The sequence below is a fragment of the Nicotiana sylvestris genome, chromosome 11 (genome assembly GCF_000393655.2).
Source record: "Nicotiana sylvestris chromosome 11, ASM39365v2, whole genome shotgun sequence".
NCBI classification, from domain to species: domain Eukaryota; kingdom Viridiplantae; phylum Streptophyta; class Magnoliopsida; order Solanales; family Solanaceae; genus Nicotiana; species Nicotiana sylvestris.
The window spans coordinates 147,025,380-147,040,029 of record NC_091067.1 but is presented as its reverse complement, the minus strand read 5'-3'; the positions used below and the strand labels follow the sequence as shown (position 1 = coordinate 147,040,029).

Here is a 14,650-nt window from a genome sequence, read left to right as displayed (position 1 = left end):
GTTTGCGACATTCGACCCTCTGGCAGTGCACAATTTAAATATTTATTGGATCGGGTGTCGCGCCCTTTTTTCTCGTGAAATCGGGTTTCGATACGTGACAACTCTTTTAAGGAAGAGTTTTAAAAGAGAGAGCCTCCACCTAACGGATTAAGGTACGTTAAGGCACCTATTTGCAAATAACTTTGTTTGACCAGTTTACATCACCAAAGATCGGGTAAGGGCTCAAAATTACCTCGAAAACTAGGGACCAAGTCCTAGTGTGTCAGAGTTCACAAGGGTCTCACATGAACCCTAAGCAATGCTCACACTAGGGAGGTCAAAGGACAGAACCTAAATAGCCTTGACTTTCAGCCGACTAGGAACAGAATTCAAAAGGGCTAGATAGTAGAGGAGTAGAATGAAATTAGGGGATCCACTAAATGACAGAACACATATTGAACATATACAAACCAAATAGTAGACATGCTTGAACTTAGGCAATCTTAATCAAGTTTTAGGGAATAAATTCAGTCACATGCTAGCAAGACAAGTTATAAAATAGATTCATAGTGATAACAGAGGATTCAATGTAGACTAAGTGCAAAAACTAGTATCATAAGAAGGAATCACATTAATTAGCACTAGATCAGAGCATGTTAAAAACTGATTAGGGTAGTTACTAGAGGTGTAATAATATAATGAGAACAAAGTCAAACATGACACATTATAATGCACTCAGAAACAGACTTGTTATCCTATTAAGGAAGATATCTGTACCTAGATAACCAAACCACATAGAAGGTATGGGAGCATGTTTACAAGCAGGTTCATAACAAACTTAGCTTCGAGAGATGGTCATCAATGACATAGAATTTAAGCAGAATCTAACTAATCAACTCAAAATAAGTTTAAGCATATCTCAAACCACAACATAACAACATTTAGGATGGCATAGGCTAATTTAAGTAACACATTAAACAGATAATCAGAATGAAACGGCAAAAAGGTCTAATAACTCACCAGTTGAGATGAAACAGAGAAGAAAAGGATCCAACAATATAGTGAATATTACCAAACAGAAGCAAGAGTTTGGAGATTTCTGGCCTTGGCTTTCAGCCGGCCAAGAATCAAGACACGGAACAGGATTATTCAAAAGAGTAGGAGCATATAGCTATTGTTATAGTAGTGAAAGATTTTCGAACTTCAAACTTAAAAACCTCATCAAAGGGGAGTGGGGAGGGGTTTAAATAGTGCAGAAACTAAAACATAAACATGAAAAATAATTGATTCAGACACTAAAAGGACAAGCACTTAAATCAGTAAGGAAAGAAGTTTAAACCCTAATTTTAGGTAAAAATACACAAGATCAGCAGAATATACTGTGAGCACGCAATTTTTGCTCGATGAAAAAAAATATTCCTATAAATCCACAAAAAATACATTTGTTTTAATTATTTTAACTTTTTTTTTTATAGAATTTTAGGAATTTCTTGCTAATGGTTGTTTGCATTTTAGTTGCATGTTTAGTATTTTAAAATTATAGGAAAATACCAAAAATATCTAAAATATTCATTGAATTTAGGAATTATACATTGAGTTAATTGCATTATTAAGAAAAATCACAAAAAATGATCATTTTTACATATTTAGCTTTTAGTCTTTAGAAATTAGTATTTTTATTTAGTTTTAAGTTAATTAGTTATTTTAGTAGATAAATAATTTTAATTTTTACAAATTAGATTGATTTAGGATTTTATAATCAAAGAAGAAGGAAGAAAAATAAGAAAAGGAAAAGGGGCTTGGTTTTTTTAAATTAAAATCAGACTGGGCCAACTTCGATTGGACCAATACCATACCAATACCCTCATGGCCCAAACTCTATCTTCATAAAAACCTAACCCTAGAGAAGGGACTCTTTGATCTTTAACACAAAAAAATCGGACCCCCACTCTTGAGAAAAACCAATTGGATGGTTGTTACACATCGTTTCATAATGTATCGTATCGTATTGTATTGTACTGTATCGTTTGATGAATACAATGTTTGGATAGATTGTATCGTTTGCCATTGTTTCATGATATCATGCACTAGCAATATGAAGAATAAATTTGTAATGTTATAAAAATAAATTATGATACGGGGTAAATTTAATATATAAAAAGGTAGGGTAAATGATAAAATAAAATAATTTAATAATAGTTAAGGGTGAGATAGAGAGATAAAGACAAGATAACGACGCAACCACACCAAATCAGTCATTATATAAAGTGACACATTTCGTCATTACGTAACGACGAATTTAACGATACAATACAATAAAATTTACATAACAATCAAAACAAATATCGTATTTAAAGTAACAATACGATACGATACAATAAGTAACGACCATCCAAACAAGCTGTTAAAAAAATAATGGACAAAACCCTTCCCCCTTAGAATCCTAGGGCGCCGTTTTCATCTTCTTCAACAAGGAGAGACCTAAAAATCAGACCCCCTTTCCTATACCCAGCGTCGAGGCCTTCTTCTCCATTCCCACTCTCATTGATTTTTCTCATTCTCTCATCTAATTCACACCCTTACACACATTCAGTCATTGTTTCGTTATCAAAACCGCACACCATCGTTCTTACAACGGAGACTGATACAAAACAAATGAAGAACTCTGCCGCCTAAAAATAAAACTCTCGGATCTGGAAATTTCGAAAGAAAAAGGATTTCAATTGATTGGTTTGTTTGTTTTCTGGGATTTTAAGAGTGTTTAGACTCCAAAATTGTTGGTTGATTGTTGAACCTGTGGCTTCTTTTGCTAGGTTTTGTCGTCTTTATTCCTGCTCGATTTTTGGCCATTTCAACTTCTGACTCAGGCACTAGGTACATATTCCTAAATCTGTACTTGTTACTGAAAAAATAAAAAATTGTTAAATTTCTGGCAAGGTGTTGATTTACGGTTCTGTTATGTCGCTTGTGTTATTTTATTTTTTTGTGTGTTGAGAAATTAGTTGTTGGAATTTAGTACTCTTCAGCCATGTAATTTATATGACTCTGAATATACCTTACTACTACAAAATCTGTTACAAACACATTCCTTCATCCTCTCCTTTCTTAATATCCCATGGCGCGAGCAAACTAATGAAAATAAGTGGAAAACCAAAGATAATAAGTTGAACCCAAGAATCACATATACTGAAGGAGAAGATAATGGTAATGACTAATGTCCATAGCCATTGAAGAAAATAAGAGCTTCCAAAATGGTTCATGTGTTTACATTTGAAATAGTACAGAAGGAATCAGGAGCAAATGGTTCAAGATTGAAGAACAAGAAGCAACAACTCTAAAATATTATTCTCTTCCTTTTTTTTTATTTTTATATTTATGATAACAAACATAGTAACAAACCACCCCATTATCTGTTCCACTTACATTAACCAACCTTCTATTACTCTGTTTTTTTTCTCTCCAGTACTATTCTGCCAAAACAACGTTCCTCATTTTCTCTTTCATGTTTCCTGTGTGTTATTGTATATATATTAGTTGTTGCAATAGTATCGTGCCTCTTCTATCTCATCTTAACAAAAATTATTACAATTATTATCTCCCTGATGGGCAAATTATCATTCCTATCAACAAGTAGTCACTGTCCTTATTAACAACTCTATCTCCGTAAATTCATGACCCGGCAATAATCTCAAAGATTAAGAACATAATTTAAATGCGCTAGTGGCTTTAGGCGTGATTAATATTAAATTATCATGGTTATGGGTATGGTTCTCGTGGCATAGTCGTGATACACAATCTCCAATTCGGGTGTGCATTTCATGTGACCCGATCACAACTTCGAACAATAATAAAATAAACATGTTGTAAACCGTGAGTGCATTTCATGTGACGCGATTCGCAATGTGTACAAAAACAGACGAGTGCGCGCAATCGCGATTCGTTCAAATAAATTTCACAAATCCTAAAAACGGCGGTTCAATAAGTAAAGGCGGTTATAAAGTTAAAATGCACAATAGGTTTAAAACATGTAATTAATCAGATAATTAGGCCAATTAATAATAGTTGAGCGACTGTGCTAAAACCACAGAACCTAGGAATGTCTAACACCTTCTCCCAGGTTAACAGAATTCCTTACCCGGTCTTCTGTGTTCGCAGACTTTAAAACATAGTCAAATTTCCTCGATTTGGGATTTTAAAATAAACCGGTGACTTGGGACACCATAAATATTCCAATTGGAGACTCTTAAATGAATTAGATAATCCCATATCGAATAATGTCACTTAAATTGGAAAAACTCCCTTATATCCCCTTCGGGTAAAATGGAAGTGTGACAAATACAAGCAAAAAATCACATATTACATAAAATGAACATAGACATGAAATTATTCAAAAGAAACACAGAGTCGAACCAGATTTGGTTCGATTAAAAAAATCCGAAATACTAATTTAGAGTAAGTAAAAGAAATCGACAAAAATAAGCAGATTCTCACATAATAAGGTGAATAATGATGAGATAATACTCAAAATCCAGGCTTGAACCAGTTTTGGTTCGAATCAAAAGAGGATCTGAAAACCCTAACCTTAGGGTTAAGTACAAATCAGTGAGATACGAGCAAATATGGCTCACACGGTACAAAATAACATGTGTGGACTTAATATCATCCAGATTCAAAAGGTGAAGATCGATTAGGACAGAATCAGAGTGGGGTACTTACCATGTTTAGGCAAGTACTAAGTTATTCTATAAAGAATCACCAAATAAAAGAAAATATGCTGAAAAGGTAAGTAAATGGGAGGAAAATCCCATTGGGAACGGGATTAGGGGGATTTTGGAGAGGCGACGAGCTTAGGGTTCATTAGAGGAGGAGAGTAGAGGGCGGCGGGTTTAGGAAAATGGGGTTAGGATTTGGGAGAAGGGGATATATGGAAAGTGAGGGGTCGTTTATGAGTCGTTGATAAAAAATTTGAGCGGGACTGGGTCGGATTTAATTGAGTGGGTAAGGGTATTGGGCTAGATGTATTGAGCTTGGGTAATTGGGTTACGTTTGGGTAGCTTAGGTTCGAAATTAATTGTAGAATTAGGGTCAGATTTTAAATACCTAATTTTAATAAATAAATAATTTATAAACATAATAAAAAAGTAAAAAAATATTATTTGTGCATAAAAATGATTTAAAATAATTATGTAACACAATAAAATATAAAAGGTTATTTTTTGCATAAATAATATAATCATAAGTACATATGAGCTATTATCGCAAAATGTGCAATTTAGCCTTAAAAATGCAAATCTAATTATTAAAATGCATTGAAAAATATTTAAACATTATGTTGGTATAAATGATAAATTTAGATGATTAAATTATCATTAAACTAATATGAAGGATAATTATTGTATATTTATATGATAAAATACAGAAATAAATTGATTTAAAGCTTTTAAAAATTATGACAAATACTTGTGCATGCTTGTAAATCAAATGATGATGCATGTGCACTATTTTGAAAGTATGTATATATATATATATATATATATATATATATATATACATACGTACATACATATTTGGAAAATATGAGAGAGTTGGGTATCAACAGCTACCCCTCTTTATCCGGGAAGGATGAAAGAGTTGTCGGGTAAAGAAATGAAGACCAATTTTGATCGAATGGGGTGTTTTGAAAAATATACGCTGTATCCTGGTCTCTGAGCTACCTACATATCCACGGTTTTATAAGAATCAGACCATGTGTAGTTCTGGACCCAACAGTGAATGAAACCGATGGAATTATTATAGGAATAGTCATGTGTTTCGGAAAGGATTCTGTTGAGTAGGATAGTATCAGATGAATTTATGCGAAGTCACGAATGTGAATTTGAGATGTTATAGATGTATCACAGGGCAGATATCTGAATGGTCATAGAGTAAAAGCGAGTAATTGGTGGGAGCCGGTTATGTTTAAAATAACGGCAGGGTGTGAATGATGTGAGCGGAAATCGGAGCGAAGGTTGCTCCTGTTTGAAGAATGGTTATTTCCTGGATTACCTGCAAAAACTTAAAATACGATATATATATATATATATATATATATATATATATAGGCTATTGCGGGAATTTAAATATGATGCAAATTCCCTTTGGACCATGAAGATTGTCTTCGGACGGTGAGGATTATGTCCTTAGACCATGACGCTGGGCCATGAATCATGAGATAAGGGATTCATAGGCCATGAAATGATGTTCTCGGGCCATGAGAATGGTACCTCTGAACTATGATGCCTTTGAATAATGATGTGCAACATTGATGGATCCTCAGGCTATGACATGGTGTCTTCCGGCTATGAGGATGATACCTTCGGACTATGACGCCTTTGGAAAATTTGGCTATACTTCAGCCCATGAGATGCAAAAACATGATGCTTGAGATGAAACAATACAGAGCTAGTCCTATGTAAGGTCGGGAGGGAGAGGGTGGCAGAGCTTAGCCCCGAGAGAAGAGAATAGTGTAAGGTTTTGAACAGACAACATTTGTAGTTATGCAAGGAGGGACAATGCTTAGTCTCGTGCAAGGAAAGACAAAGCTTAGCCTTATGCAATTGGGGAGGCAATGCTTAGCCTCATGCAAAATGGGAGACGATGCTTAGTCTCATGCAAGGAAAGGTAGAGCTTAGTCTTATGCAATTGATGAGGCAGGGCTTAGCCTCATGCAAAATGGGGAGACAATGCTTAGCCTCGATGCAAGGGAAGACAATGCTTAGCCTTATGCAATTAGGGAGGCAGGGCTTAGCCTCATGCAATAAGAGGAGACAATGCTTAGTATCATGCAATGGAAGGCAGTGCTTAGCCTTATGCAATTGAGGAAGCATGTCTTAGCCTCATGCAAAATGGAAGGCAGTGCTTAGCCTTATGTAATTGAGGAGGCATGGCTTAGCCTCATGCAAAATGGGGAGACAATGCTTAGTCTCGATGCAAGGGAAGACAGTGTTTAGCCTTATGCAATTGGGGAGGCAATGCTTAGCCTCATGAAAAATGGAAGGCAGTGCTGAGCCTTATGCAATTAGGGAGGCAGGGCTTAGCCTCATGCAAAAAGAGGAGACAATGCTTAGTCTCATGTAAGGAAAGACAGAGCTTAGCCTTATGCAATTAGGGAGGAAGAGCTTAGCCTCATGCAAGAAGAGGAGACAATGCTTAGTCTCATGCAATGGAAGACAGTGTTAGCCCCTATGCAATTGAGGAGGCAGGGTTTAGCCTCATGCGGTGAATAGATAATAAGTAGTGAAAGAGTATTTCCTTATCTGGAGACATATTTGCGTTTGACAGCCTTGCCATTATGAAGATAGGGATTTTGGTATGTGTATACTTGCAAATGCTCCTATCATGTTCATTGTGCCTGCATCCAAAAAATAATTGTGAGTTTTGCACGGAAGGTTGGTTCATGCCTTTGCCTGCTTGATTTGCTTTGCTTTGCTCTGGAGATCCTGTTCGAGTTACCTTGGGTAACATCTAGCTACCATAGAAATAAAGTTTTCGAGACTATACCTCAAATCAAGATGGAAATCAAGCACCTAATAGTTCCTCTATTCTCCAGTAGACCCTTCTTGTCGCTTCCAAATCATAGGAATACATCTCGCAGTCACATCACACTCATCACGTAGCTAACTAATTATTACTTCCCTCAATAGGGACACAACAGAATATATAGATCCAGAGACACGCGCTCACGCAATCAACAACTCAGGGCTTAAGCTATAGGTAAAAATCCGGCCTCAAGTCCTCCAGACTAGCCGATATCAACACACAGAGGTCACACCTCGTCCCTCGATCAGGGAATCACAAGCCATCGATGCATAGTTATGGGGGTGTGAAGAATCTTTTCATGTGTCCTAGTTGGGAGTGAAGTAAATTTCATGTTGCGGTATGAGTTCAGGCTCAGGAAGATTAAGCGACTGCATAATATTTATGACGGTAGAAGGTATACAAAAATATTAGTTTGAGGCGACGCATGTGGGTTATCTCCTGCGAATTGTTCTAAAGTCATGTGATCCTTATGTTGTCTGTTAGAAGATCTCAATTACAAGTGAGAAATATGTGTTGAAATTTAGATTTGGGTTGCTTAAGGGAGTGGGTTTAACTGTTATGAGAGTGAATGCGAGATTTGCAGAAGATTTAAAGTACCAGATGGTCTGTGTTTCACAAGCTTATAAAGGATCGAGTTTAATCTCGCTATGGTATTATGGCAGTAATAAAGTATATGTATTATGAGTTATTGTGTGTGTTTTGATCTATGGCTTCGAGCCAAGTGGGGGAGTCTGCTATTGATTAGTTGATTGCACGGTTATGTGCTATGTTGGTTCCAGTTTGAGGCGTGCTGGTGAATCAGTTATGGCTTATGGAGACCGAGACCGAGGATATCTCGAGTAAAGGAAAATTTTGATAAAGGTTATATTATGCTTCATAGGTGTATGAGAATCACGGAGTGTCTTGAGTAGTTATCGGTAAGGGGTGTGCGGTGCATAGAAAAAAGGAAGTGGCTTGGTTTCATTAAGGTAAGGTTACATTCTGCGATGTCAGAAGTGCTAATGAGGCACAGATTGGTCGGTTCTTTTGATCGAGCCAATTATGGTCTAAGTAGAGTGAATGACTCTCGGGAATGGTTCTAATGTGTTCAAGATTTTTACATGTAATAATTGGAGGTCTTCAAGTTGTACTTTTGTCTAGAAACTGAGGTTTGCAATAGAGAGTGTCAAAACTTGAGGCATTTCTATATCAATTATGGGATTCTATACATCAGTATCAGGAAGGTGAAGGTAACGGGTTTAGATTCACAGGAAGTCTCTTCAGAATAAAGTATTTTGAATGTGGTGCTTTCGGGAATATTTAAGAGAGTAATCAACGGCGTATGAGTCTTAGACGGTGTGGTTTTATGCTTGGGTCTCGTGTGGTGAGTCTGGGTTGAAGAATTGTGGGTTATAGCAAGAAGAAGTATCAAGTTGAAGGTAAATCAGAAGGAACTTGGATATATGTGATAGCTTGGTAGTAGGCCGGATCGGTATGGTAAGGATATGATTAGTTCCTTGGGTGCTTACGAGGTAATGAGTTTCTACATGTGTTTCGCGGCAATGCCCTGGGGTTGTAGTGGTCTGCGTAGCTTGGTTGAGTTGAAAGGATTCAGTCCTGACAGATTTGGTTTTGTGCAAAAGGGAACTCAGAGAGTTCTTGATGATTTCTACCACGGATTGGAGGTGTATATTTTTGAATGGCATGATAAGCATGGGATGTATAGTGATTTCCTTCTAGATGGGCTCAATGAAAAGTTCTTGGTTGGTTGAGTACATAGTTGCTTGTGGCTCGAAAGGGATATGAAGTTATCATGTTATCCCAGGATGGTATGGCATATGCGGTATGTTGTGGAGGATTTAGATTTGCATGTGTAAGGTTACAGTTCAGTTCTGAAAGGGAGGTCACAAATTCTGGGGCAGTACGGGCAGTTTCAGATGATTAAAGAAAAGGTATTGCTAATCGGGGTGATTTGACGAGGGTATATGTTACAAAAAAAAAGAGAAACGAGGCAATGTGATTAAGTTGATGGTACTTCAGTAGTATTGCGACACTCTCTTGTTGGATCGACTGCTGATATTCGAGTTTGCTTGGTAGCACAGAAGAATTATGAGAGAGCCTCTCGTGGTAAGATTGGGTATTAGAGGTGTGTTGCATATTCGGACGGCGGAATTGGGATCGGATATAGAGGTTTGTGTGATATATGGAGTTGGAGACTGGGAGTTCCCATATTCAGGTTATGTTATGGTTGTGGGTCGGGTGTATCGACATTGTATAGTGACTATCGGAGTTTGGAGACCCGAGTGGATCTTTTGCTGCTTGGTATGTTAGATTTTGATGTAATACTGGGTATAGACTGGTTGTCTACGTGTCGTGTTATTCTGGACTATTGCGCTAAGGCAGCAATGTTGGCTATGCCGTGAATGCCACGGATTGAGTGACGAGGTTCGACGGATTATGTTCTAGTAGGGTGGTTTTATATTTCGAAAACCCAGCGGATGGATGAAGAAGGATTGTCTTTCTTATTTGGCCTTCGTGAGGGATGTCAGTGCAGAGATTCCTATTATTGATTTAGTTCTAGTGATGAGGGACTTTTCCGGATGTGTTTCTTGCTGCCGGGCATGTCACCATACAGGGTTGTTGATTTCGGCATTGATTTGGTGTTGGACCCCGTATCGTATGGCATCAGCAGAGTTAAAGGAGTTGAAGGAGCAACTTCAGGGTTTCCTTGATAAAGGGTTCGTTGGCAGGCCAATGTGGATGTGTGTTCTAACTTGAGTCGGCCTGGTTGGCTTCGAGTTGTATTGTTGAGGGATGTGTTGATTCGATTGGTATTGAGCTTATTAGTAATCTGGGGAGATCTATGAGTTACCTTTTTTGTGTTGTGAGGCGTTATGATTTGTTGGTTATAGGCACTCATGGTGCGGTTCCATTGGGGTTTCATAGTGGAAATTGAGCGGGAAGAGTATTGGATATTGCTCGGTAGATGGCACATCGATTGTGTCCTTTCGGGTTTGTGTATGTTATGTCTATTGCTTCACGGTGGCTATGATGATTTTTTTTGGTTTTAGACATCATATTGTACATGTTTGTCGATTTTGAGCATAGTGACTTGAGGTGTTTCATGTGGACCAGTGTTTGGATGAGGCCGCGCATTGGAGCGAAGCTATGGGGAGATATGATCCTGTGGGTTAAATTTGTGCATTCTGTTTCTATTATGTGTGACGGGTTCTCAGCATTGTGTGTGGTGGTACTGGTGATCTTGCGGTACATCTCTTTCATTTGAGTCATTTTCATGATTTGAGTATGTTCGGATTGTTGCTTATTGGTGCGCGGATTGCGCAAGTTGTGGCTTTAGACTGTATTGAGGTGTCATGTCACCAGAGTAGTTGTGTTGGACTAGATGAGGTCGTCAGGATCTTTAATGAATGCAAACAGATTCAATTTCAGTATGTTGGAAGGATAATATCGAGGTTTGGCTCAGAAATTTGCTATGGTCTTTGCTAAAGGAGAAGTGGCTTCATGAATGGTTGATCTGAGAAATAGCTACGGCTTACTGCGTGTTCATTTATCATTGGCAGTATATGAAAGTGTTGGAATGAGACTTTAGTCAATAAGAGGTTTTCTATCGGCATTCGGTTGTTGTGTGCAACTACTGTGATTAGAAGTTATCGCTACACGTGTTGGAGTTATGTGTTATATCATGTAATTGCACCTGAGGCTACAGGTATGGGTTATTACAGCTTGTTCGGGCTTATTTAGAGTATAGATCTGAGATTCTGATCTTGTGGATGATTTCGGAAGTGGAAATGTGGTTCTAAGGTTTATGGACTAGGTTGGATTGTGAAACCTCAGTAACATTGTGTTATCAGACCTATATGAGATAGGGTGACGTAGGATCACGTAAGGGTTATTCAGCGATTGGTTGGCTTTTGGAACAACTATTGGAACGTTCGAGGACGAACATATGTTTAAGTAGGGGATGATGTAACGATCCGACCGGTCGTTTTGAGCTTTTGCACCTTGCTCGCCAGTTCTCGGGCATGACTTGCCCCGTGTGATGTATTATGACTTATGTAAATTGTCGGTTTTGGTTTTTAGGGTAATCAGAGTGAATTTGGAAGAACAGTTCTCAGTTCGAAGCTTGAAATTTGAAAGGGTTAACCAATATTTGACTTGTTGATATATGATTCCGGATCGGAATTTTTATGATTCGGTTAGCTCCTTTAGGTGATTTGGGACTTAGGAGCGTGATCAGAATGCATTTTGGAGGTCCGAGGAAGATTTAGGCTTGAATTGACGAAATTGAGATTTTGGCATTTTCCGGTTGATAAGTTAGATTTTGATATAGGGGTCGGAATGGAATTCCGAAAGTTGTATTAGTTTTGTTGTGACATTTGGGATGGGTGTGCAAAATTTCAGGTCATTCGGACGTGGTTTGGTATACTTTTTGATCAAAAACGTAATTCGGAAGATTTTAGAAGCTTCGGCTTGAATCCAATGTATTTTGGGTGGTTCGATGTTGTTTGAGGTGTTTTGAAGATTGGTACAAGTTTGAATGGTAGTATGTGACTTGTTTGTGCTTTTGATTGAGGTTCCGGGGGCCTCGGGTTGATTCCAGATGGGTGACGGAAGAATTGGAATTGAGTTTTTACAGCTGAAGCATTTGGTTTTTGTCATAATCGCACCTGCGGTTGGGAGGCCGCAGGTGCGATGATCGCAGAAGCGGAAGGTAACCGCATATGCGGCCAAGTAGAAGTCCTTCAGGAACCGCATAAGCGGTGGCGTGGGCGCACCTGCGGTAGCGCAGGTGCGAGTTTTTAACCCCAGATGCGGTAATTAGCTATTTAATGAAAACCGTAGATGCGGTGGATTTGGTCGCAAAAGCGATACCGCAGAAGCAAGAAATGGACCGCAGATGCGAAAATTCCTGGGTCAGAAAGCATATAATGTTCCTTCGCGAATTTTTGCTAAGTGCTCCATTTTTGAAGACGGGAAGCAAGCTAGGGCAGTGAATTCAAGGAAAAATCGAAGAGAATCAGTTGGGTAAGTTCCCTGAGCTTTATTACTCATGTTTATGATTATTTTTTCATTGTTTAATCATGGTATTAGTGAAAATTAAGGAAGAAAATTGAGGGATTAGGGCTTGAGATTAAGAGACCATTGAGTGGGGATTTGAGAGGCCATTCGAGGTCTGATTTTGATGTTCTTGATATGTATAGACTCGTGGGAGGACTAGGATTCTATTGATGTTAATTTTGTCGGATTCTATGAAATAGGCCTGGGGGGCCGGGTTAGAGCAATTTCGGAATTTTTGATGTAGATTGGATATATTCGAGTGGGCTTTGTTCCCTTGCATATTTTAATGGTTATGTGTTGATTGTGGCTAGATTTGGAGCATTCGAAGGTCGATTCGTGAGGGCAAAGGCATCGCATGCTAGAGTTTGGACTGGATCGAGGTGAGTAATGATTGTAAATGATGTTTTAAGGGTATGAAACCCTGGATTTGCACATCGTTGTTCTATATTGAGGTGACACACATGCTAGATGACGAGCGTGAGGTCGTGCACTGTTGGGGATTGTGACTTAGTCCGTCCCGAGTGACTATTTTACTGCGTATTTGGTTAAAAACTATTTGCTACCATTATGTTTTGGGTTGAATGCCATATTTTGGCCTTGTGCCAACTATTTGAACCCTTAGGGAATTTTTACTGATATTTCCTCACTATTTTGACTTTATACTTGTACTCAGTCATGCTATATTCTACTGTTTTCATAACTCAGCCATGTCTACTCTGCTTTAACACTTAAAATAATATTTTAAATGATATTTTGGGCTGAGCATCATGTTTTACTATTACCCGAGTGACTTGTGAGATTCTGACTGAGTAAGGTCGAGGGCTTATGTTGTGAGGAAACACTAGTTGTGATTATGAGGCCGAGGGCCTGAGATTTGTACGCCACGAGGTGGCTTGTTGATATGAGGCCGAGAGCCTAGTGATGATGCCACGAGATGGCTTGATATTGTGTTTGGGCCGTAAGGGGCCCCTCCAAGAGTCTACACACCCCCAGTGAGTGCTGGTACCCATTGTGATGTGAGATATAGCCCGAGGGGCAGGTATTGTTGACATTCTGCCCGATGGGCAATCCTTTATGTGCTTATCTGTCTTATTTGTCTGTCATTTACCTGCTTAATTGTTAAAAAGGCGTTTCATGAAGTTTGAACTGAACTAAAATGACTTTACACATTATCACTGCTTCACTTTTTTTATTGGCTTTTACTGCTTCTGTATAGCATATAATGTGCCTTACGTGATTTCTTGCTTTCAGTCTTTATTTATGATTATTACTCACTGAGTTGGAATACTCACTTTACTCCCTGCACCCCGTGTGCAGATTCAGGCGCTGCTAATCCTGCTTGCGAGGGTTGAGAGCTCCCGACAGATTTCGGAGTTCACGAGGTAGCTGCTTGGCATTCACAGTCCCGTGTTTCTCCCCCTTTATCTCATTTCTTCCTCTGTCAGTGATTCTGTAATAGGTTAGTAGACATTTCAGACTTGTAGTACATTGATAGATGCCCATGACTAGTGACACCGGTATCGGGCTTTGTTGGGTTTTATTTTCGCAAATTGTAATGTTCACTGCTTACTTTTGGATTATTTATTACGTTTTAGACTTAATTCTTATTGTTTAACTACTTAAACTGAAATGGGAATGTTTCGACTGGCCTTGTCTTCACGAGAGGCGCCATCACGATCGGGTCCGAGTATAGGGTCATGACAGAAGACCAAGTATGGAGAAGGTCCTTCTGGGACCAAATAGATTAGAAATTATATTTTACTTACTTTCTAGACTCGTTTTAGGTTTTGGTTGTAATAAGGCATGCGTCATTAGTGACTCTTTATTATTATTGTCATTTTAGTAGAGATTCGGTTTATTTATCATATTAATGAAATGACGCAGTTATTGGCATCAATTTTCTCCAAATCTATATGTCATTTAGGCCTACATCGGGCACAATGAGGTCCCCAAATCAGGACACGAATTTATAATTCTGCAATATGTGTTTAAATACTGCAGATAACCTTTTAATACTCCTCACTGACTTGTTTAC

General features: G+C 38.3%; 1 long non-coding RNA gene across 2 annotated transcripts; it reads left to right on the top strand.

Moving 5' to 3' along the window:
* The first annotated feature begins 2,379 nt into the window (after positions 1 to 2,379).
* LOC138882286 (uncharacterized) lies at positions 2,380 to 14,512 on the top strand. Of its 2 annotated transcripts, XR_011403764.1 has the most exons (3): positions 2,385 to 2,709; positions 2,793 to 2,853; positions 13,933 to 14,512. It is a non-coding gene; the product is annotated as an uncharacterized lncRNA (long non-coding RNA). The 2 variants fall into 2 exon arrangements; XR_011403763.1 differs by having other exon boundaries at positions 2,380 to 2,853.
* Positions 14,513 to 14,650: the final 138 nt, after the last annotated feature.